The 24,318-nt window shown below is 46.0% G+C and overlaps 1 protein-coding gene and 1 pseudogene across 2 annotated transcripts in view; one reads left to right on the forward strand and one right to left on the reverse strand.

Moving 5' to 3' along the window:
• The window catches only part of NCKAP1L (NCK associated protein 1 like), a 1,641,522-nt gene that overhangs the window by 762,924 nt on the left and 854,280 nt on the right, over positions 1-24,318 (forward strand). The gene's annotated exons all lie outside the window — the stretch shown is intronic.
• On the reverse strand, positions 1,787-1,894 carry LOC138294450 (5S ribosomal RNA; annotated as a pseudogene).

Raw genomic sequence — 24,318 nt, forward strand, 5'->3', positions numbered from 1 at the left:
CGTTATCCCACTGAGTGGCGACACCTCCATTCACTCTGACCGGGAGAAATATCTCTTCTACACTACCTTAACAAATCCAGAAATAAATGGGAAGGCAAGCCCTCTTCTTGCACTTTTTCACTTAATGGAGAGGCTCTGTCACTCAGTAAGTGCCATCTGCAACATATTCGCCATGCCTTACAGGCAGAGGTTGGCCAGTCTTTTCTTTACTTTTGTCAAAACAGGGTCCCACAGAAAGTATATAGGAGTTGTTGAAAAAATCAGATCTTTCATCATGGAATCTTTTCTCAAACAACATGCAAAATAATGCCCCTTCTTACAATACGAGTGAAACTGAAAGAGACAGAGGTCTGTAGTTTAATGCTTAGGACACAACAGTGAGTAATGTGCTCTCTGCTGGGATGTTTTCCTATGTTGAACAGGTTTTATTCTGCACACACCCTGCTCACCCATTCTTTCTGTGGTCGATAAATGGATCGTTGAGTTAATGACACCTGTTACAGTGCCATGAAATGCCGGAAAATGCTCTGGAATGCTTTTACGACAACTCAAATTGTACGCACCTTTCCTGTTTGTATTCCCTGTTTCTGGAATGCTCTGCTTTTGGACTCTGTTACACTAGTGACTGCAACTCATTTCATTCTTCCACACAGAATACATCATCGTCCTTTTATCACATTTCTGACACGATGTGCTGATTTTTCCATTTGGTTGCCAATAGTGGGCTCAAGCACTATTTCTTGGGGGCTAAGGCTTATTCATGGCACAAGTCTTGAAGAAAATAAGTGCGGGGATTGACCAAGTTAGACACTATGCAAGTGACATCATGGCACATGACACCACGGCGTGTGAAATCGCACCTGGAATCACATGTAGTGGCATCACAACCCATGACCTGACAGGAAATAACATCACAAGAAGTGAGATCTGGTCTTCAGACCTCACGCATATGCTTACCGCAAGAAAGCAAAGCCTTAGCTAGGGATCCCTTTGCCCGTCGTGGAGCAAATGTTTTCTTCAGCTTGGGCCGAGTGTATTGCTACGTTAATGACACCTGTTACAGTGCCATGAAATGCCGGAGAATGCTTTAGAATGCTTTTACAACAACTCAAATTGTATGCACCTTTCCTCTTTTTATTCCCTTTTTCTGGAATGCTCTGCTTTTGGACTCTGTTACACTAGTGTCTGCAACTCATTTCATTCTTCCACACTGAATACATCATCGTCCTTTTATCACATTTCTGACACGCTGTGCTGATTTTTTCCATTTGGTTGCCAATAGTGGGCTCAAGCACTATTTCTTGGGGGCTAAGGCTTATTCATGGCACAAGTCTTAAAGAAAATAAGTGGGGGGACTGACCAAGTTAGACACTATGCAAGTGACATCACGGCACATGACACCACGGCGTGTGAAATCGCACCTGGAATCACAGGTAGTGGCATCACAACCCATGACCTGACAGGAAATGACATCACAAGAAGTGAGATCTGGTCTTAAGACCTCAGGCATATGCTTACCGCAAGAAAGCAAAGTCTTAGCCTGGGATCCCTTTCCCCGTCGTGGAGCAAATGTTTTCTTCAGCATGGGCCGAGTGTAAAGTGCAGAATAATTGCAAGTTTTCCTTTGGAAAGTGTGTATTTTAGTGTTATTGCTGTTCTTTTTTATTTCCTTTTTTAAGACAGGAAAAAAAAGAGTGCAGGAAATAAAAAGTGGAAAATGAAATTAGCGAGGAAGCTGTGTAATTGAGCTAAGACGTGCAGCACCTATTGTCTGCGAGAGGCAAAATGCCTACAGCACCTGGTATTCCTAGGCGGTCTCCCATCCAGTACTAACCAGGCCCGACCCTGCTTAGTTTCCAAGATCAGGCGCATTCAGGGTGGTATGACCGTAGGCAGGAAAGGCTGCAGTTTCAGCTCTCTTCTGCTCACCAAGCCCACCGCCTGGAGCCTGCTGCTCTTAATCGCACCTGCACAGGCTCCCCTTGGGAAGTCGGTCATGGGCTCACTGCAGGAGGCCCAATGCCCCAACCCACATGGAACACCATTTTTAGGGTCGAGCCTGTGTCGAATGTGCTTGCGCTGTGCGTTTCGCTTGCAAGGCGCATTAGTAGTTAGAAAAGGGCTCAGAGCCCCGCCCATGTCACGTCAGTGTCTTTCATTGGTTTGTGGGCTTGCCTTTCAAAATCTGCTTGCTTTCATTAGTGGAAGGAATGCATATGTCATGCCTTTTCCGGTGGTTAGCTCTCCTTGAGCGCAGCGACCAAGTACTGAAAACATGCGAGGCTCGCTGTTTTCCGTCCGGTTTGTGACCAGTCCGGTTTGTGGACTACTTTGTATCTTTTTTCGCAGCGCGATCTCGCTTGGCAGAAGTCGAGCGCTTTGCATGACATCGACCCAGTTACATAGTTAATTGCACTTTTGCCTGTTAAGTATATAATTGCACTTTTGCCGATAGGTTTAATGTGGCAAGAAAAGTCCGGTTGGGAGTTTACAACTGCTAATAGCTCTGACTTGGAGAAATGCGAGACCTGTTGCAGCGCAAATGCTTGTTCATGTTTGAGATACTATGCCTGATTCTAGAAACCTGTTGCTAAGCATTGTGAGCGAAGGTGTAACGTTTGTGTTTGCTTCCTTAATAATGTGGGAAGTGCAAGGATCTCCAGACGAATTAGGCAGGTGCTGACCAGAAGTTAAATAACTGCAGCTACTGAAATTGTGTCGCCAGTGTCCAAAAATGGCTGGGGACAGGCAGTAATGTGGAAAACTGTAGCCCAATTGGACATCATGTTTTTCACTTAAGTTGTTGAACCGATTACTACTACCCTGTTGCAGAACAAAAGTGATAGGTCTTCACATATTTTTGATAACTGAACAAATAGCGAGAGTAAGCAACGAGATTTACAAGATCTGAAATTGATCTGAATATTTTATTTTACAAATCTGTTGAAGGAACAATTTCTGTGCTGTAATACGATTTGTTTTCTGTCTTTTAGAGCCTGGGTGTGATCCATCTGTCATGAATTGTATATGAAAAAAGCACAGTTCTGTAATATTGTGCCACACGCTTTCCAGTCTATGAATTTATACCTCTAACGCCAAACGGGGTTAGAGCGGGGTAAAAAAAAAAAGTATAAACAGCCAGTACCGGTCATCTCTAGATCGGTTACAAAAACACGCTAATTGTACCAGTTAGAAATGAAAATCCCCTAACAATAAAATATGCTGGTGGGTTAACCACAAATTGTGCAGAAAGTCAGCTAATTTTTTCAGTTTGTGGGTTTTAGAGTCTGGCGCGTGGCATAAGAATTATCGGAAAGGGCTTCTTTTTCCAGGGAAGAGAACAAATGCAGCAATAAAGCAGACAGCACTAGTGTAGCCTTGGTGGAGAGATTAGCATATGAGCGAAGGCACGCCTTGGGCAAAGCGATCCAATGGTAGAGATTTTCTGGATTAAAAAATCTGTTTTGGGACTCGATAAAAGAGTATGGGAGCAAGGCAAAGAGAGGATTTTTTCTGCAGAATGGTGCATGAATGCTGGCCTACTCGGCTTCAAAAATACACTGCATGTCATGCCTATAGATAGCTTCATGCAAATGTCTTCCAAGGTTCTGCTTTGTTTTTTAGATGTCAGAGGCTTGGCTGTGTTTACTTTTCAGGGGGAGGGATACAGAAGGATAAGGAAACAATAAAGAAGAGTGAAGAAATAGGATGAAAGGAGCGAGTGAAAGAACATGGAGGAGGGCAGGAGAAGGTGACAAATGGGAGAAGGAAATAAGGATATGCAAGAAAGAAAAAGGAAATAAGGATGAGCACAATGGGTAAGGGAAAATGGGGAGAGCGGAACCAGATATAAGGGGAGAATGGAGGAAGGAGTTGAGGATGCAAGAGGATGAGAGAATGACAGAAGACGAGGAAGAGAGGAAGTGGATAGTGAGAAGAGCATTATCAGGATGAAGGAGGTGAGAGGAGACCGGGGTGAAGGCAGAGTGAAAACTCTGTTCTCCTCTCATCTCCTTCATCCCGTTAATGCTCTTCTCACTATTCTCTTCCTCTTCCTCTAAGTATTTTTTCTATTTTTCCATTTCAAGCACTGCCCTGAATTATGTGCACTGACACGTGAGTTCAGGGGTGTGATAAGTGTGCTGCACCTCATTTATAGCCTTCTTTAAAACTGACTATGGGGCCTACCTTCATTGCTTCCACTAGAGGCCATGACCCCGAGCCTGCGCCGCTGCTTAAAGGAAAAACGACAACCATTTAAAGTGGCCTGTAAAACATATAGCTTTATGCAAATATATGTCAAATACAGTGTAGTTGAATGCATTTTTTTCCATCCACATACCTACAAACACAACCTGGAATTTTTATGTAGCACTCAGTGGCTGCACGAATTCACTTATTGTTGTGTAGGATTGATATAAATATTTTTGCCAGGGCTTCATTAGGTTCCCAGTCTGGCACGTGTGTGTCATGCTGTATTTGTTTTGGAAAGCTTCATTCCTACCGAGGCTTCTGTCGACTGAGATTCCAAGCACAAGTATTAACCATTTAACCCTTTGGGCTTATGCTGATAGGCAAAGGCGTATTATGTTTAGAATAGAAAGAATTCTCTCCAAGGGGAAACAGATGTCTAACAAGGGAAATGAAATGTTGTAAGCGGCTTCTGAAGTACCAAGCTGTTCTTCACTAGCTCGGGACCGGAATGGAGGGCTCTTTCAAAGTGGAGATGTTTTATCTGGGAACGATTCTCCCTTAAAACATTTTTCAGTGTAGGTGTTTTAATCATGGTGTGATGCACTGATCGTTGAGAACATCGTGGCTGGGGAGGGGTGCAGAAATTGGGATTCTTTTCTATCAGGCATAGAAGCGGACTATTACATTGCCTTATAGGTGATAATTGCATTAACCCCCTGCCAGTGCAGGGAGAGCAATTCAGGTGAGAAGTGATCTCTATAGGTAACTCAGCAGTTCAACGCTAACATACATCTAGAGTTTTTGGAGTGGACCTCATCAACTGGTTTAGTTCAGTTGAAGGATTGAACTGAGATGAAATTGTGATCCTTTTGGAAATTTAGACAGCTACTTCGGCTATGATCGTTCTGATATTATATAATGACACACCACGAGGTTCAGCTCTATTTCCCTTTTCACCATTCTGCATCCATTCATCCATTCTTCCATCCAATTTCATCCATCCATCATACTTGATATCAAATCTCTGGTCAAGTGTGGTAAATATTCTTGCAACTAATATCTTCTTTCATGGACAGGATCAATCACTCTATGTTGTTTTAACCCAGTTATTAGCAGTGATTCTTAATGTTTTCACAGCTCTGGAATGGGTAACTGTGCTGCTCCATCTTGCAAGCCTGATCCTCTTTGGCATTGCACAAAGAAGAAAATATGATGTTTTTATCTCAGTGTGCCTGATATGTCTCATACAAAATCAATAAGGCAAGTCCAGAACTACCAGCTCATAGTCAGAGAATTGGTTAACAAGGGTAATACAAGCCCCAATATAAGCAATGGAAATTGGCCATTCAACCCCCAAAAAAGGTAGTGAAAGACAGCCATTATTGGAAAGTAGAAGGCCTCTCACACATGTTGGCTTCTTTTGGAATAGGAAGGAAATTCAAGCAAGTCTCTGCCCATACATGAACCACACAAGTCTCTCTCTTTAAATGTTTGAATGTTTATTTTGGTCACAGTGTACAAAATCATGGATGTGCACTGAGAACCTGTCAGTAAGGTACTATGATACAGAGTGTAGTTCTGTGGTCCGAAAGGGCCTAACAAACATGCCTTCCTCAGTAGGTGTGAAACAGTGGTGTAACAAAGGCCCCAGCAGCCCGAGTGGTGCGGGGGGGGCAAGCTCCAGGTTGTCCTCTCAGCACAGTACACTGTGCACGGGCAGCAGGCTTCTGAATGGGTCCAAGTGGAAGGGGGCCCTTCCACATACTTTGCAGGGGGGCCCTCAAGCTTTGTCACGCCACTGGTGTGAATACTGTCCACTTTCTGGGCTGTAAGGAACTAACAGTGGTGGTGAGTGACCTATTGGCCTTTTTGTGAAAGTCATCCCTTGAATCATTACAACCAGGTTCAATGTTACCTCACTGCATGTGTGGGCGTATCCTGAGTAAGTGTGCAGGAGTACATGCTTTAGAGGTGTCTAAAGAGTATGTCTGCCATACTGTTTCATTGAAACAGAAAAATCTATCCAAGGGGAAGCTTAAAAAACTAGCACAGTGTATTGCTAGTATCCTTGCAGCTTATGGAAAGCACCAGACTCCGAGTAGTGGCAGAATGGAGACAGGGTTCTCTTCCTTATACTGTAGATGCAGCAACAGCCTTCTGAAGAGTTTTGCCCTTTTGTTCCTGACATTAACATTGATTTTTGTTTAAATGGGAGAATTAGGACGAAAACAATAGTGCACTTTATTATAAAGGGCTCGGCTTTTCAGCCATGGCCTGTCTTTTGCTTTGTTTCCAATCAGTGTCTATTTTTGCAGACGATTTTGGGATGTTTCTCACTTCTTCATTGATTGTATTCACTCCACCCTTTGAATCTAATTTACATTATCTTTCTTGTACTGGTGAAGGCTGTCCCTAGATTCTTACATTAAATACCCCATTCAAAAAAAAAATACATTGTTTCAGATTAGTTGGACCTTTTTTGACTTTCTGTATTACTAAGTAATTCTCTTAAATAGGGTCGTATAAAATCTGCTGCTTAGTTGCATCTCTTTTTATCTGATCCAAAAACTTTTCTCCTTTTCATTGACCTTTACTTATGCTCAACAAATCTTTGTCCTGATGACGAACTTTCAAACTATTAAAGGATGAAACACTATTGCCACTATTTGTAATTTGATTTTCAATGTATTTGACTCATGCTTGGATGCTTATGAGTAATTCTGTATCAACATGAGCAACCTATTATATGGTCCATTGCCTTCTGTCGCACCTCAGTCTTGTGCCTTATGTGAGGTGGGTGTTACTCACTGGTCTCTTGTCATTCCTTCCCCCTTGGCAACATTCCATCTCGAATACTCTATGGCTCCCTCCTACTAGACAGCCTGAAGCACTGGCCCTTATTTTCTGTTGCTAAGCAAGTTTAGGCCAGTTAGCACCTGCAGATATCAAGTGTCTATCTTGGATAGTCACGTTTCCACTGTGAACCATTGAATTGCACCATCATGTCCTTGAGTTCCATTGTACTTGTTATTTTCTCAATTTTCCTTTGCAGCTTATGCTTGCAAGGGCTCATATTCATTGTAAGTACCACATGAATTTCCCCAGGTTCGTTGGAAGATTCTACGCTTCCACATGGGACACATCCTTTCTGGAACTCTCATGGCACCTCCATCGGGGCTTGGCCTTATACCTGTACCTGCCCTGCATAGCAATGTCCCTGCACTCACCTCTTGAGTCCCCCGTATCTTCCTGCGCTCCAGTCCAGCATGAGCTTTGCCCCTGCACTCATCACCGAGCCACCCTGACTTTCAGCTCTCCAGTCCTGCACAACCTTCATCCCTGCAGTCGTCTCCTGAGTCACCCAGAAACTCCCAGCACTCTAATCTTCAAAGTTTTCCTGATGCCTTCAAGATCTTGACATCTGCGACGCTTCTAGTGTCTACCTTCATAAGCTACGATTCTGCCTCTTCTTGAGCTTCTTACACCGACCTGCCTGCTGCCTTCAAACTCCAATTAAAGTACTAGAAAAGGCTAAGTACTTTCCCTTCAGGTTAGTGCATACTAATCCTTAATTGTAATTGCAGGTCTGTCTGTCAACCTCTTCAATACTTTAAACTTTGCTCCAGCTCCATCGCCACAGTTTTTCTTCAGTGCTCTGTGCTTGTCCTGGGTCTGGATCCTCTCTACAATCCTTGGCAGTTGATCTGTGTTGCTCATTGTCTAGAAACTGAATTCTGAATGAACTTTGTAATTTCTACCCATGTAACAAGGAAAACCTTGTTCCGAGTGTAACCTTGTTTTCTAGTTTTCGAGCATACTGCTTGCTCAAGTGTACTTTGAGAGTCAAGTGCTAAAGGGGTGTACTGAGTGCATAATGTGAGTCAATAGTTGCCAGTGGGGGTCCACTCCTCTGATTTTTAGGGACCAACACTTATTTTTCCACATCAAACATTAACCAAGAGCAAGGGAGGGAAAGAAGACAAAGCAGACAGACAAAGGAAGAGAAAGATGTAAAAACAATAATTTCTCAAAGGGACCTCAGGTGGTTTTAAGGCTATGCAGCCTTGGGGTTCCATGCACTTACATGTAATTGCACCAGCCATGGGCCTCTAAGCAGAGGTTCAGGTACAGGCCCTCATTATTTTACAAGTTAAGTACTGAGTGTACTTATTGCTCAGTTTTCAGTAGTAGGTCAGGCACCAAGACATCATTTGTAAACCCATATTGTTGGGGCCGAGAAACTCCTTTGTACCCCGGAACATTTGAGCAAGGACTGACATCCCTAGTGCCACTGCACCTTCTCTACTAACGAAAGTTGCACCCCAGAGTACCCCATTCTACTGATTGATCGTGTGCTGATTGGTTTAGTAAAGAGTTAATCTTTCCGTTTGAGAACAGCTTTTGAATATGTTGTGGAGAACTTTTAGCGCAGATTCTTCTCTCAGACATTGCCCAGCTTTGAATTAATGATTCCCTTACTCCTGTGAAGTCGTGTTCTAGCAGATACTGCATGTTGGCAAAGAGGAAAACTGGATATGGCTGTGTTTGGCTTAAACACAAAAGGTTTACTTGCCAATTGAATTCTGGATGAGTTATGAAGAATGCCTTTTTCTATATGAGGGAATTGAATGGGCTAAAGAAGTAAACACTCCATACTCTTAAAAACCACCAACTGTTTAAGGGTCTGTTATCTCCTATGAAATTGAATAACATGTAGTTCACAGTGAATGTTGTTTGCATCTCTGGCGGCAGTCCCAGTATTTTTATAACTGAGCATGAATGACACATGCCAGTAATTAAAACTGACTTAGGCTTTGTGGCAGTTTGTTCGAAGTCACACTTTTTTCTTTTTTTCGCCTGGCTGTCCAATAAAGAATATCATCATCATAAGGAGGTGAAATGATTCACTTCCATACATTAGAAGTGTGACACAACACACTTAGAAAAATTCTAATTTCTGCTACCAGATTCGTTAAGTCAGTATTCTCAGCAAACCTTGGATGGTGGACGCAGGGCAAAATACTTTGTTCACCGCCTGTCCTTTTCCAGAAAAAACGATTTGGCCCTGAGCTGAACGTGTTATTGCAAAAAGCAGTCGAAGAGAACTGAAGCTGCAGCTATCTAAAACATATTTTAAAGCTCTTGTCGGCCTAAGAAAACAATGCAAAGAGTGCAGAAGGTGAAGAACCTTTTCGGTGCTGTGACTGTTGTTGGGGGGCTACATTTGTTGACAAATCGCAGGCTCAGCAACCTCAACAATGTTGCCAAAGGCCTAAATATCTGGATATGGACAGCAGTCGCAGTTCGTGGGAGGGAAAAGGGGCGGAGTGGCGCATGACAGGGATGGTGGGGGGGCGACACACACACAAAAAAAATAATAATAATACCTTACCTTACCTTTTTTCCTGCACAGCTCTATTCCTCTGTCGCAGGCAGGCATGGGCTCTCAGCCTGCCCTGGGGCCAGTCCTGACACTGCGCAAAGCAGCGTCAGGATTGGTTGGGAGCACCCAGCCAGGGCGCTCCCAGGCAGACTGGAAGCCTGTGCAAGCTCTCTCCAGCTGGAGAGAGCCCTGTGTGCATGTGTGTTTGGACGTCATGCTAGTGGCCCCACTCATTTTTACAGAAACAACATAATTAACTAAGTTTATTATTTTGTTTCTATAAAGGTTTTGCAGCTCCTGCCGCTGCCGGTCGGGGGGAGTGGGACGCTCCTCCACCCTAGTGGAGGAGCCGCCCCTGATGGACAGGGACATACTGCGGGCTTCTACAGACTCTAGGGTCCTCTCCATTGTCTGAAATGGAAATTTTATAGAGTTAGACAGCTTACCTCCCAAGATATTTTGAAAAACTCCTCTTCCAATCCGAGAAGTAAAGAAGCAAGGGCAAATAACCTACTTCATCAATATTCATAAGATAGGTCGCAATTTGTGACCCCATTGGGAATGCCCGCACTCACAGGGATGGTGGCCTGCTGGGGACAGGAGACCACCATGTTGTTTTTTGCTTTTTAAGTAAAGCAATTATTTTTGGGAAATGCAGCCCGTTATCCTTACAACAACACGGGCTGCATTTCAAACAAAGAAAATTAAATGTTTTCTTTAATTTGTTCACAGTAGGCAGTGGTCTGTGGGACCTACACCTGCTCTGAAAAAATATTTTTTCTTCCATTCACAAAGAGGAAGGGGTCTCAGATGGGTTACCACCAATTTCAAATTGGCATTAACTGCGATTGTTTTGCGACCGCATTCACAATCGTAAAACAATCATACATACCATTCAGATTCGATATTTGGAAGGGACGCCCCGGGCATGCCCCTTTCTAATACCGAATTGCAAAACCCGAATTGTGATTCTGTCACAAGTTACCAAATCTCAATTTGAGCTTTGTACATCCGCCAAAACATTTTTCTAGTTGTAAACAGGCTAATTCTGTGAAATGGCCCGTTTGCGACTAAAAAAATGCTTTGTACATGTGGTCCCAAGTTCTCCAGGAAAGAATCTCAGACTTTTTTAAAAGGGCACCATATTAGAAGTACACGTTTCCCAGAGGCACAGTGGCACTAATTCAATTGTGTTCCGAATCATAAAGCCAAATGGAACCTACTGGCCAGTCCAGTACTGACTCTAAAATTCGTAAATCAATTTGTCTTGTTTTCAGCCTTTAAAATTATTACAATTTAGTCTCTAATCCCACTGGTCAAGAAAGAACAGGAAAAGTCAACACCTCTTTAGGGTCAACGGGGATCATTACCAGTTTGTCACCCTTCTCTTTTGTCCCTCCTCATCACCAACGATATTCAGATTTTGCCCCCAGTAGTAGGTCTTCTATATTTAGAAGGTATTCCTATTCACTCATACCTGGATAACTGGTTGATTTCTTCTCCTTCTCTTTCTAAGTGATAGGCCAATGTTCAGAGATTGTGCACCTGTCTCCGGAATCTGAAATTCTTCTTAAATTGGGAGAAATCAAATCTACTCCCATGAAAAGAGAAACTGTTTGTAGAAGCCTTGTTTGATACACAGCAGGACAGGGTGTTCCTTCAGGAAAGCAGGAGTAGATTTATGTTGGACGCTGTACTCCATCTTCTGTCTTCTCCTCACGCACCAGCCAGGTCTTTCCTGTGGGCCCGTCTCCATCTAAAGCCTCTCATTTGCCACCTTTTGGAACACTGGGCACCAGAGTCCCTGGACTTCGAATCTAGGACCTTCCGATCTAGGACCTCGAATGGTGGTGCTAACGCGTCCCTTTCTAGATAATTTATTCACTGGGACTCGTTTTAGGGCAATTAATCTTTTGACCCTGATTGAAGACACCTTAGGACGAGATAACTGATCAACATGTCAATCGATATGTCAATAACATCATCACTAAGACTCAGAAACCACCATGACCTTTCAGTCATGAATAACCACACCAGTTTAGTACAATTTTGTGATGTTTATTCCCTATTGATTACAATTCTAGTAGCAAGCTTATTAGTCTCATAACCATGAAACACATCAGCATTGTCATAATATGGTAACTCAAATAAGACTTCAGCAAAGCGAGGATCATGACGACGTCAACATGAATTAACCTTAGCAGAGTATCATTTGTGCATTATTCAACAAAGCATAGATTCAGTCATTTGTCGTTTTGCGTCGTTTAGTGAACCCTTAACTAACCTCGAATTAGCATTGGCATGTTGGGCTTCATGCAAAACAATTTGGTAACACTAATTTGGAAAACATCTAACTATGGTCTCTGTCAAAAGAAGCAGTTGGTACCTAGAAAGGAAAGGCAAACAGACACTTACAATTTCATCATCATATTGTTACCCTCCGTATTGGGTCAGCATACAGGGTCAATCTTCGTCCTCAGGACATCAGTTGAATCGCCATCAGACAGGGAATTTAGCAAATCGGGTAAGAAGGGACACTTCCCTCATAAGGAGGAAGAGTATAGATCGGGCAAAATAAGAACAAGAATGGTTTGAAGAACCAAACAGCAAAGTCTCTATGCAGAGTGACAAAATGTCTGGGTCATAGCAAAAGTTTGCAGTGGCATCTCCCTAATGGCTTCTCATGTCAAAGGTTTTTATCCCTTTTCTGTTGTACAGTCCCCTAATTGTTGATTGGGTAGGATTGGCACCCCACTATCTCCATCCAATGAGTCTCCAGTGATTTCATTACATTTGTCACCCCATAACAGTTCTCACGTAGTTTATTGGTTCCTGTGGTTGACGTCTCCAGCGGGTAGAATGTCCGGTATGATTTCATACTCTTGTGGTCCTTTTCGCATCTTTAATCAGTAGGTCCATTGTTTGTACCGGTTTAGGCGACCTTGTACCTGTTTCTAGTCTACACTGTTGCATTCGGCAAAAATGTTTCTCTGAGCAATTCGAATTTCATGGGAACGGATCCACTACGGTTACATATATCCTCCAGCTTTTGGAAAAATACGAGTAAATGTCCTTCAGCAAGTCAGCACACTGCACGTTAGAAAAACACATTTAATATGAAAACCGGGCAGCTAGGCCTCGACTCATGCTAACTAAAACCTAATGATTTATTAGCAAACCTTAGCATATAAATCTTAATATTAGTATAAAATCATACATTATCATATCCCTATCGCATTATTAGTCAATTTCATTAGTCATTGTATACATTGGTGGCCACTCCCCGTGGGCACATTTTAAGCACACATTTAGCAAAAACATATTATTACATTTTCTATGCGGCATTATTATGCAATGGTTCATAAACATTTCATGTTAATTTTAAGTATAAGATCTACGTTCTCTCGGTGGTTATGTAAAAAAAAACTCCTACAAGGGATTTAGCTGTGTTCTTCTATTTCTCTCATGATACCAACAGATGTGAGTCAGGAGGGGTGGGTGCTACTTTGGGACGGTCGGGGCACATTTAGGGTCCCTGGTCGCTAGTGGAATCTTTTCAGTTTTCCAATCAGTGAGAGCTTACAGTAGGGACAGTTAGGGGGAAGGGTTAAAATCAGTGTAAAAGAACGTAAGTTAAATCAGTGTCCAAAACGTGGTTGCAGAAAACAAAAGTAACAAACTGAAAATTCAATTTCTTAAAAACAAAGGCTTGCCAAGAAATTAGGGACCATGTTGTTATTAAAGGCAGACTTTTGGATTGCCAGTGCCAAATGGATGGCTGGGTCACTGAACGCTGATATTGCAATTAATCCTCAAGGCCATCATTACCTGTAGGAATATTCAGGGAGCCTATGTGTATGCAAACTAATTAATGTGGCACTGTTCCTGCTATTAGAATTTCTGTTTCTGGCTGGCACACCTTAATTAGTAAGTTATACCCAGGGCTGCGGGTATTATGCGACCTGAGAGCACCAAATTATGTGGCAGTGTTGACTACATTTTGCTGCAAGAAAAGCCAAATTATGTGGCATAATGCGGCATATTTGGAATAGTGTCATTCATTTATTATTTTGTCATTTCTACCCATGGAAATATTATCTCGGTAATTGTTAGAAATGGGGTCTTTAGTTGGCAGTCAGGTTACCCCCTGTCCAGGCAAGGACCCTCACTCTAGTCAGGGTAAGTCACACACAATCCAAATTATCCTGTGCCCACCCTCTGGTAGCTTGGCACTGAGCAGTCAGGCTTAACTTAGAAGGCAATGTGTAAAGTATTTGTGCAATAAATCATATAATAACACAATACAGCACCACAAAAATACACCACACAGTGTTTAGAAAAATATATAATATTTATCGGGATATTTGCAGGTCAAAACGATAAAAGAGGCAATATGAATTTGTAAAGATATCACTGAAAAGTGATATAAAGTGTCCTAAGTCTTTAAAAAGCAAACAAAGTCTCTTTCAAGCACAAAGTACCTGGTTTGGAGTGGAAAATCTCTGCAGAGGAGGAGATGCGTGGAAAAATGGTGTGTGCGTCAGTTCCGCCCCTTCACACACGGACTTCCGTCGTTATTTTCCACGCGGGTAGACGTGCGTCATTCTCTGGGAAGAAAAATTGTGCGTGCGTCGGTTTCGCCCCTTCACACACGGACTTGCGTCGTTATTTTTCACTCGGGGAAGACGTGCATCATTTTCTGGCACGCGGACTGTCTCCTTCTGTGGGTCGCGGGATTACCAGATGTCCCAGGGTCTGTGCGTGGAATCCATTAGCTTTTTATCCGGCTGCGCGTCGTTCCGGTGGGCTGTGCGTGGAATTTTCTTCCTCACGGCAGACGTAGCGTCGATTTCCTCTCTGGAAGTCGGGCGGCGTTGTCCAGGCGGGCCGTGCATCGAAGTTCCGGTCGCACCGCAGGCGTCGCGTCGAGCGGCGTCTTTCTGGATCAGCGTGGGGTGAATTTTTCACCGCGGAGCAAGCTGTGCGTCGAATTTGTTCAGTGCACAAGGAGTCCAGTTGAAAAAGAGAAGTCTTTTTGGTCCTGAGACTTCAGGGAACAGGAGGCAAGCTCTATCCAAGCCCTTGGAGAGCACTTTTGCAGCAGGACAAGAGTTCAGCAAGGCAGCAGGCCAACAGCAAGGCAGCAGTCCTTTGTAGAAAGCAGTCAGGTGAGTCCTTTGAGCAGCCAGGCAGTTCTTCTTGGCAGGATGCAGGTTCTGGTTCAGGGTTCTTCTCCAGCAAGTGTCTGAGGTGGTGGGGCAGAGGCCCTGTTTTATACCCAAATGTGCCTTTGAAGTGGGGGAGACTTCAAAGAGTGGCTTGGAAGTGCACCAGGTCCCCTTTCAGTTCACTCCTGTCTGCCAGGGTCCCAGTATGCACAAGGAGCTGTCAACTAAACCCAGCCAGATGTGGATTGTAAGGCACAAAAAGATTTAAGTGCAAAGAAATGCTCACTTTCTAAAAGTGGCATTTCTAGAATAGTAATATTAAATCCAACTTCACCAGTCAGCAGGACTTTGTATTACCATTCTGGCCAAACTAAATATGACCTTCCTGCTCCTTTCAGATCAGCAGCTACCACTTCAATAATGTATGAGGGCAGCCCCAATGTTAGCCTATGAAGGGGGCAGGCCTCACAGTAGTGTAAAAACGAATTTAGGAGTTTTACACTATCAGGACATGTAAACTACACAGGTACATGTCCTGCCTTTTACTCACACAGCACCCTGCCCTAGGGGTTACCTAGGGCACACATTAGAGTTGACTTAGGTTTAGAAAAAGGGGAGTTTTAGGCTTGGCAAGTACTATTAAATGCCAAGTCGAATTGGCAGTGAAACTGCACACACAGGCCTTGCAATGGCAGGCCTGGGACAAGGTAAAGGGGCTACTTGAGTGGGTGGCACAACCAGTACTGCAGGCCCACTAGGGGCATTTAATCTACAGGCCCTAAGCACATACAGTGCACATTACTATGGACTTATAAGTAGATTAAATAGTCCAATTGGGTAAGATCCAAAGTTACCATGTTTAAAGGGAGAGAGCATATGCACGTTAGCACTGGTTAGCAGTGGTAAAGTGCGCAGAGTCTAAAAGTCAGCAAAAACAGAGTCCAAAAAGTGGAGGGAGGCAGGCAAAAAGTTAGGGGTGACCACCCTAAGGCATGTCAGGTCTAACATGTGTCCCCCCAAGCTGAAAGTAGGGAGAGCTACCCGACCTCCTGGGAGCTCTCATCGCTAAGGCAGAAGTATCTGGAGAGACCATCAGCATTGGCGTGGTCAACCCCTGGGCGATGCTCCACCGTAAAGTCCATCCCCTGTAGGGAAATAGACCACCTCAAGAATTTTGGATTCTCACCCCTCATCTGCATGAGCCATCTGAGGGGCCTGCGGTCTGTCTGAACCCGGAAGTGAAACCAAACAAGTAGGGTCTTAGCTTCTTCAGTGCCCATACCACAGCAAATGCTTCTCTCTCAATAGCACTCCACCTCTATTCCCGTGGTAATAGTCTTCTGCTAATAAAGACTACTGGTTGGTCTGAGCCCTCCTCATTTAGCTGTGCTAGAACAGCCCATATGCCATGCTCTGAAGCGTCTGTCTGCACAATAAATTCCTGGGAGTGGTCAGGGGCTTTGAGCACGGGGCCGTGCACATGGCTTTCTTCAGAGAATCAAAGGCTTTCTGACAAGCCTCTGTCCAATTCACCAACCTAGGTTGTTTCTCGGAAGTGAGTTCTGTCAGGGGGCACACAATGGTACCATAGCACTTGACGAATCTGCGGTAGTATCCAGTGAGGCCTAAAAAGGCTCTCACCTCAGTCTGTGTTCTAGGTGGTTGCCAGGCCTTGATAGTTTCAATCTTGGCCTGGAGTGGCTGCACCCAGCTACCACCTACTAGGTGTCCGAAGTACACCACGGAACCCTGCCTAATCTGGCACTTACTAGCCTTGATAGTCGGGCCAGCCTGTTGCAGAGCCTGAAGCACCTCCTTGAGGTGGAGCAGGTGTTCCACCCAGCTGGAACTGTAGACAGCGATGTCGTCCAGGTAAGCTGCACAGTAGGCATCTTTACCAGCTAGGACCCCGTTGGAAGGTAGCGGGGGCATTTTTCAACCCAAATGGCATCACCCAGAATTGGTAATGGCCATCAGGGGTGGAAAATGCTGATCTTTCTTTAGCCCCCTCAGTCAGGCCGATCTGCCAGTATCCTGAAGTAAGATCGAACGTACTCAGGAACTTGGCAGCGCCTAGTCTGTCAACGAGCTCATCAGCTCGTGGGATGGGGTGAGCATCAGTCCGGGTGACTGAGTTGAGACCCCGGTAGTCCACACAGAACCGGAGTTCTGGCTTCGCACCTGGGGCAGTAGCCTTAGGAACCAATACCACAGGGCTGGCACAGGGACTTCTGGATTTCTCAATAACCCCTAAAGTCAACATTTTGGAGGCCTCCTCCTTGATGCTGGCCTTCACCTTATCCGACAACCTGTAAATTTTGTTCTTCACAGGGGGACTGTCACCGGTGTCAATGTCATGAACACAGAGGTGGGTCAGTCCAGGAGTAAGGGAGAACAGGGGAGAGAACTGCTCTAACAGCTCATAGCAGTCTCCTCTCTGGGTTAGAGTCAGGGAGTCAGAGAGAATGACGCCCTCCAATGACCCATCCCCTTCTTTGACAGAGAGGAGGTCGGGCAGAGGTTCACTCTCCTCTTCCATGCCCTCATCTGTGACCAGAAGCATACTGACCTCAGACCTCTCAAAGTGAGATTTGAGCCGGTTGTGATGGAGGACCCTTAGGGGGTGCCTAGGGGTCTTGAGGTCCACTAGGTAAGTGGCCTCCCCTTTACGCTCCTTGATCTCAAAGGGGCCAGTCCAGCGGTCCTGGAGAGCCCTGGGCTCTACTGGCTCCATCACCCAAACTTTGTCTCCCGGTGAGAACTCAACCAGTGTGGTCTTCCGGTCATACCACTCCTTCATCACCTCTTGACTGGCCTCGAGGTTACTCTTGGCCTGCTTCCAGAAGCGTTGGGTTTGGTTGCGGAGGGCCAGCATGTAGCTGACCACATCCTGGGGAGGTGACTTGGGAGCTTTCTCCCAGCCCTCCTTAACAATGCTTAGGGGGTCCCCTGACAGGGTGAGTATAGAGAAGCTCAAAGGGGCTGAACCCCACCCCTTTCTGGGGCCCCTCTCTGTAAGCAAACAACAGGCATGGTAAGAGGATGTCCCACTTACCCCTCATGGCATCAGTCAGGCCACTAATCATGCCCTTCAGGGTCTTGTTGACTCTCTCAACAAGCCCATTGGATTGAGGGTGATAAGCGGTGGTAAACCGGTAGGTCACCCCGCACTCATCCCACATGGACTTCATGTATGCAGACATGAAGTTTGTGCCCCTGTCAGACACAACCTCCTTAGGGAATCCCACACGGGTAAATATTCCCAATAGGGCTCTGATCACCACCGGTGCAGTCACTGTTCTCAGAGGGATTGCCTCTGGATAGCGGGTGGCATGGTCCACCAAAACCAGGATAAACCTGTTGCCCAAGGCAGTTTTGGGGTCCAAGGGACCAACAATTTAAATGCCCACTCTTTCAAAGGGGGTGTCAACGACTGGGAGTGGGAGCAGGAAAGCCTTAAGCTGTGTCCCTATTTTCCCACTAGCCTGGCAGGTGGGACAAGCTCTGCAGAAGTTATCTGAGGCTGTCCTCATTCTGGGCCAATGGATGTTGGTGACAAGCCTGTTAAAGGTCTTGTCTTGGCCCAGGTGTCCTGCCAGGGGGATGTCGTGAGCCAGACCCAGTAGGAAGGTCCGGTAACACTGGGGGACCACCAGCACACGGGCTGCCCCAGGACCTGGAACCTTAGGCTCATTGTAAAGGAGATCATTCTCCCAGTAAAGATGGTGACTGCCAGAGGCGTCACCTGCTGCTTGGGCTGTGACCTGTTGCCTCAGACCCTCAAGGGCGGGGCATTCCTTCTGCGCCTTGCAGAATTCTGCCCTGGTTGGCCCCCCTTCTACTTACCAGCCAGCAAGTTCAGGTAGGTTACCCAGGTCAGCTATGTCCTCCCCAGTTGGCTCAGGGGCGTCCTCCTCCTCAGGGGCCCCGTCCACCACCGTGGGAACATTTGAGGCGGGTCTCCCGCGCCTCTTGCCCTTCCTCTTTGCAGCTGTCTGGGCCATTTTTCCAGGCTCCAGACGCCCTTGACTCCCATCCCGGGCAGCCATGGACCGTGTGGTCATGCAGACCCACTCAGGCAACCCTAACATCTCCAGGAAGGATCTGAGCTGTACCTCTTTCCAAGCAGTATGCTCAAGATCATTGCCTAACAGACAATCTACATGCATGGCAGGACTCACAGCTACTTTCAGAGTACCAGAGACCCCCCCCCACTCAAAGGGAACCAGAGCCACCGGTAGGTGACTCTCACGATTGTCAGCAACTATGACCTGGTGGAATGTATTAGGGACTATCTGCTCTGTTGACAGCAGCTGACTCTTGACAGTAGTCATACTGGCTCCTGTGTCACGCAGAGCCTCCACCTTTTGCCCATCAATGGTGACCCACTGCCTGTACTTGGAAGTATTTTGGGGCATGTGGGCTTTGGGCGCGATTTCTCTTTCTCCCAGGGACACTAGGGAAACCTCTGCCTGCTCCCCAAAGCTATCTGGGTCCATCTCCCCTCCGAGCGCTACACTAGTCAACCCAGGTGTCTGTCCGGTAGAGGACGGTGCTCTCTTGGAACACTGGGAGTCGCCCTTATATTGACCATACTGGTAGCACTCTAAGCATTTGGGGTTGGATTTCCCTGTTTTATCATAAGTCCCTGGCTTTTTCCCAAATCTAGAAGAGGAATGGTTGCCACCTCCTCCCTGGGAATTCTTTTGGGGGCCTTTTGAGAGTTCCTTATCTGTAAGTTTATCTCCCCCCTCTTTCTTCTGTTGGGAACCCTGACCACCTTTGTGGGTGTCCCCCCCAGTTACCTTTTTTGACACTCTGGTGCTAACCCAGAGGTCCGCCTCCTCAGCAAGCTTCCTGGGATCAGTTAGCTTACTAGCTACCAAGTGCTTGCGCATCTCTGTAAAAGTAGTACTGAGCATATGCTCTCTCAGAATCAAGTCATATAACCCTTTGTAATCATCTACTTTGTTGCACCACACCCATCCATTCAGTGCCTTACTGGAAAAGTCAAATAAATCTACCCATGTTTGTGTGGTTTGTTTGGTGCTGTCGCTGAACCTCTGACTGGATCCCTCAGGTGTCAGCCCAAACTTGGCAATTAAAATGGCTTTCTGAAGCGGGTATGTGTTTCTATCCTTAGGATCCAGTGTGAGAAGTATGTCCCTCCCCAGTACCGATACATAACTCCACAAAGCTGTACCCCATTGCCCTTCAGGAACCTCATAGGCCTCTAGTGCAACTTCATAAGCAGCTAGCCACTTATCTATGTAATCTCCCACCACAAAACTGGGCACCACATTTTTGGGTATACGAACCTTCTTCTCTCCAGAAGGTCCTGTCTGTATGCTGCCACCAATACTGCTGGATTCAGACTGTCTTGCCTTGATCTCCAGCTCCTTGAGACTCAGTTCATGAGCCAACAATAGTTTCTTTTCAGCCAAAGCTCTCTCAGCTGCAGCTTCAGCTCTTTCAGCTTCCATCTGTTTGGCTGCTCTTTCAGCCTGCTTGGCTTCTCTCTCTGCCCTTCTTTCCTCCTGTTGAGCCTCAATTTTCAGTTTTGCCATTTGCAATTGGAACTCCCTTTCTTCTCTCCTTTCCTCTGAGGTCAGGCTTTGCTCAGAGACACTGCTCTCTGGTCTGGAAGGGGGCACAATTGCAGTGGTAACATCACCCACTGATGGCAACAAATCCTCTGAGGGGCCATTTTCTGGCTCCTCTTCCTCATCATCCTCCTCTAAATGGGCTTCTGCCCAGGCCCTCAGCGCCACTTCAAAGTCCTCCTTTCTGGAGGCCCCTTGGGTGGGTACTCGCATCACCCTGCAGAACCCTTTTAGCTGTTTGACAGTATATGTCTCCAACAGGGCTAAGTACAAATCTCCTGCTTGAGACCCAGCCAGAGACATGTTGAGTGAGGATTTAGTTTTTGAAAATTGTCAAGAAGAACGAATTTGCAAAAAGAGATAAAAATCAAGTTGACCTTCAACTGTGGGTAGGTAGTGAAATACTTAGCTACTGTATGTCACTGCACAAATACAGGGAGTGCAGAATTATTAGGCAAATGAGTATTTTGACCACATCATCCTCTTTATGCATGTTGTCTTACTCCAAGCTGTATAGGCTCGAAAGCCTACTACCAATTAAGCATATTAGGTGATGTGCATCTCTGTAATTAGAAGGGGTGTGGTCTAATGACATCAACACCCTATATCAGGTGTGCATAATTATTAGGCAACTTCCTTTCCTTTGGCAAAATGGGTCAAAAGAAGGACTTGACAGGCTCAGAAAAGTCAAAAATAGTGAGATATCTTGCAGAGGGATGCAGCACTCTTAAAATTGCAAAACTTCTGAAGCGTGATCATCGAACAATCAAGCGTTTCATTCAAAATAGTCAACAGGGTTGCAAGAAGCGTGTGGAAATACCAAGGCGCAAAATAACTGCCCATGAACTGAGAAAAGTCAAGCGTGCAGCTGCCACGATGCCACTTGCCACCAGTTTGGCCATATTTCAGAGCTGCAACATCACTGGAGTGCCCAAAAGCACAAGGTGTGCAATACTCAGAGACATGGCCAAGGTAAGAAAGGCTGAAAGACGACCACCACTGAACAAGACACACAAGCTGAAACGTCAAGACTGGGCCAAGAAATATCTCAAGACTGATTTTTCTAAGGTTTTATGGACTGATGAAATGAGAGTGAGTCTTGATGGGCCAGATGGATGGGCCCGTGGCTGGATTGGTAAAGGGCAGAGAGCTCCAGTCCGACTCAGACGCCAGCAAGGTGGAGGTGGAGTACTGGTTTGGGCTGGTATCATCAAAGATGAGCTTGTGGGGCCTTTTCGGGTTGAGGATGGAGTCAAGCTCAACTCCCAGTCCTACTGCCAGTTCCTGGAAGACACCTTCTTCAAGCAGTGGTACAGGAAGAAGTCTGCATCCTTCAAGAAAAACATGATTTTCATGCAGGACAATGCTCCATCACACGCGTCCAAGTACTCCACAGCGTGGCTGGCAAGAAAGGGTATAAAAGAAGGAAATCTAATGACTTGGCCTCCTTGTTCACCTGATCTGAACCCCATTGAGAACCTGTGGTCCATCATCAAATGTGAGATTTACAAGGAGGGAAAACAGTACACCTCTCTGAACAGTGTCTGGGAGGCTGTGGTTGCTGCTGCACGCAATGTTGATGGTGAACAGATCAAAACACTGACAGAATCCATGGATGGCAGGCTTTTGAGTGTCCTTGCAAAGAAAGGTGGCTATATTGGTCACTGATTTGTTTTTGTTTTGTTTTTGAATGTCAGAAATGTATATTTGTGAATGTTGAGATGTTATATTGGTTTCACTGGTAATAATAAATAATTGAAATGGGTATATATTTTTTTTTGTTAAGTTGCCTAATAATTATGCACAGTGATAGTCACCTGCACACACAGATATCCCCCTAACATAGCTAAAACTAAAAACGAACTAAAAACTACTTCCAAAAATATTCAGCTTTGATATTAATAAGTTTTTTGGGTTCATTGAGAACATGGTTGTTGTTCAATCATAAAATTAATCCTCAAAAATACAACTTGCCTAATAATTCTGCACTCCCTGTACAAGTCCTATCCTCACCGCTGATCGCCACTGTTAGAAATGGGGTCTTTGGTTGGCAGTCAGGTTACCCCCTGTCCAAGCAAGGACCCTCACTCTAGTCAGGGTAAGTCACACACAATCCAAATTATCCTGTGCCCACTCTCTGGTAGCTTTGCACTGAGCAGTCAGGCTTAACTTAGAAGGCAATGTGTAAAGTATGTGTGCAATAAATCATACAATAACAGAATATAGCACCACAAAAATACACCACACAGTGTTTAGAAAAATATATAATATTTATCGGGATATTTGCAGGCCAAAACGATAAAAGATGCAATATGAATCTGTAAAGATATCACTGAAAAGTGATGTAAAGTGTCTTAAGTCTTTAAAAAGCAAACAAAGTCTCTTTCAAGCACAAAGGGGATCATTCTGACCCTGGCGGTCGGAGGACCGCCAACAGGCTGGCGGTGCTCCCATGGGCATTCTGACCGCGGCGGTACAGCCGTGGTCAGAAACGGGAAACCGGCGGTGTCCCGCCGGTTTCCCGCTGCCCAAGGGAATCCTCCATGGCGGCGCTGCAGGCAGCGCCGCCATGGGGATTCCAACCCCCTTACCGCCAGTCTGGCTCTGGCGGTTTTGACCGCCAGAACCTGGCTGACGGTAACGGGTGTCGTGGGGCCCCCTAACAGGGCCCCACCAAGATTTTCAGTGTCTGCCAAGCAGACACTGAAAATCGCGACGGGTGCAACTGCACCCGTCGCACCCCTTCCACTCCGCCGGCTCCATTCGGACCCGGCATCCTCATGGAAGGGGGTTTCCCGCTGGGCTGGCGGGCGACCTTCTGGCGGTCGCCCGCCAGCCCAGCGGGAAACTCAGAATGACCGCCGCGGTCTTTCGACCGCGGTACGGTCTTCTGACGGTTCCCGCCAGGCGGGCGGCTTCCGCCGCCCGCGGAGGTCAGAATGACCCCCAAAGTACCTGGTTTGGAGTGGAAAATCTCCGCAGAGGGCCGCAGAGGAGGATATGCGTGGAAAAATGGTGTGTGCGTCGGTTTCGCCCCTTCACACACGGACTTGCGTCGTTATTTTTCACTCGGGGAAGACCTGCGTCGTTTCCGGCATGCGGACCGTCTCCTTCTGTGGGTCGCGGGATTACCAGATGTCCCAGGATCTGTGCGTGGAATCCTCGGCTTGTTATTCGGCTGCGCGTCGTTCCGGTGGGCTGTGCGTGGAATTTTCTTCCTCACGGCAGGCGCAGCGTCGATTTCCTCTCTGGAAGTCGAGCGCCGTTATCCAGGCGGCCCGTGCGTCGAAGTTCCGGTCGCACCGCAGGCGTCGCGTCGAGCGGCATCTTTCCGGATCGGCATGCAGTGAATTTTTCACTGCGGAGCAAGCTGTGCGTCGAATGTTTCGGCGCACAAGGAGTCCAGTTGAAAAAGAGAAGTCTTCTTGGTCCTGAGAATTCAGGGAACAGGAGGCAAGCTCTATCCAAGCCCTTAGAGAGCACTTTTGCAGCAAGACAAGAGTTGAGCAAGGCAGCAGGCCAACAGCAAGGCAGCAGTCCTTTGTAGAAAGCTGTCAGGTGAGTCCTTTGAGCAGCCTGGCAGTTCTTCTTGGCAGGATGCAGGTTCTGGTTCAGGTTTCTTCTCCAGCAAGTGTCTGAGGTGGTGGGGCAGAGGCCCTGTTTTATACCCAAATGTGCCTTTGAAGTGGGGGAGACTTCAAAGAGTGGCTTAGAAGTGCACCAGGTCCCCTTTCAGTTCAATCCTGTCTGCCAGTGTCCCAGTAGGGGGTGTGGCAGTCCTTTGTGTCAGAGCAGGCCCTCCACCCTCGCAGCCCAGAAAGACCCATTCAAAATGCAGATGTATGCAAGTGAGGCTGAGTACCCTGTGTTTGGGGTGTGTCTGAGTGAATGCACAAGGAGCTGTCAACTAAACCCAGCCAGATGTGGATTGTAAGGCACAAAAAGATTTAAGTGCAAAGAAATGCTCACT

Source organism: Pleurodeles waltl, chromosome 4_2, assembly GCF_031143425.1.
Source record: "Pleurodeles waltl isolate 20211129_DDA chromosome 4_2, aPleWal1.hap1.20221129, whole genome shotgun sequence".
Taxonomy (NCBI): domain Eukaryota; kingdom Metazoa; phylum Chordata; class Amphibia; order Caudata; family Salamandridae; genus Pleurodeles; species Pleurodeles waltl.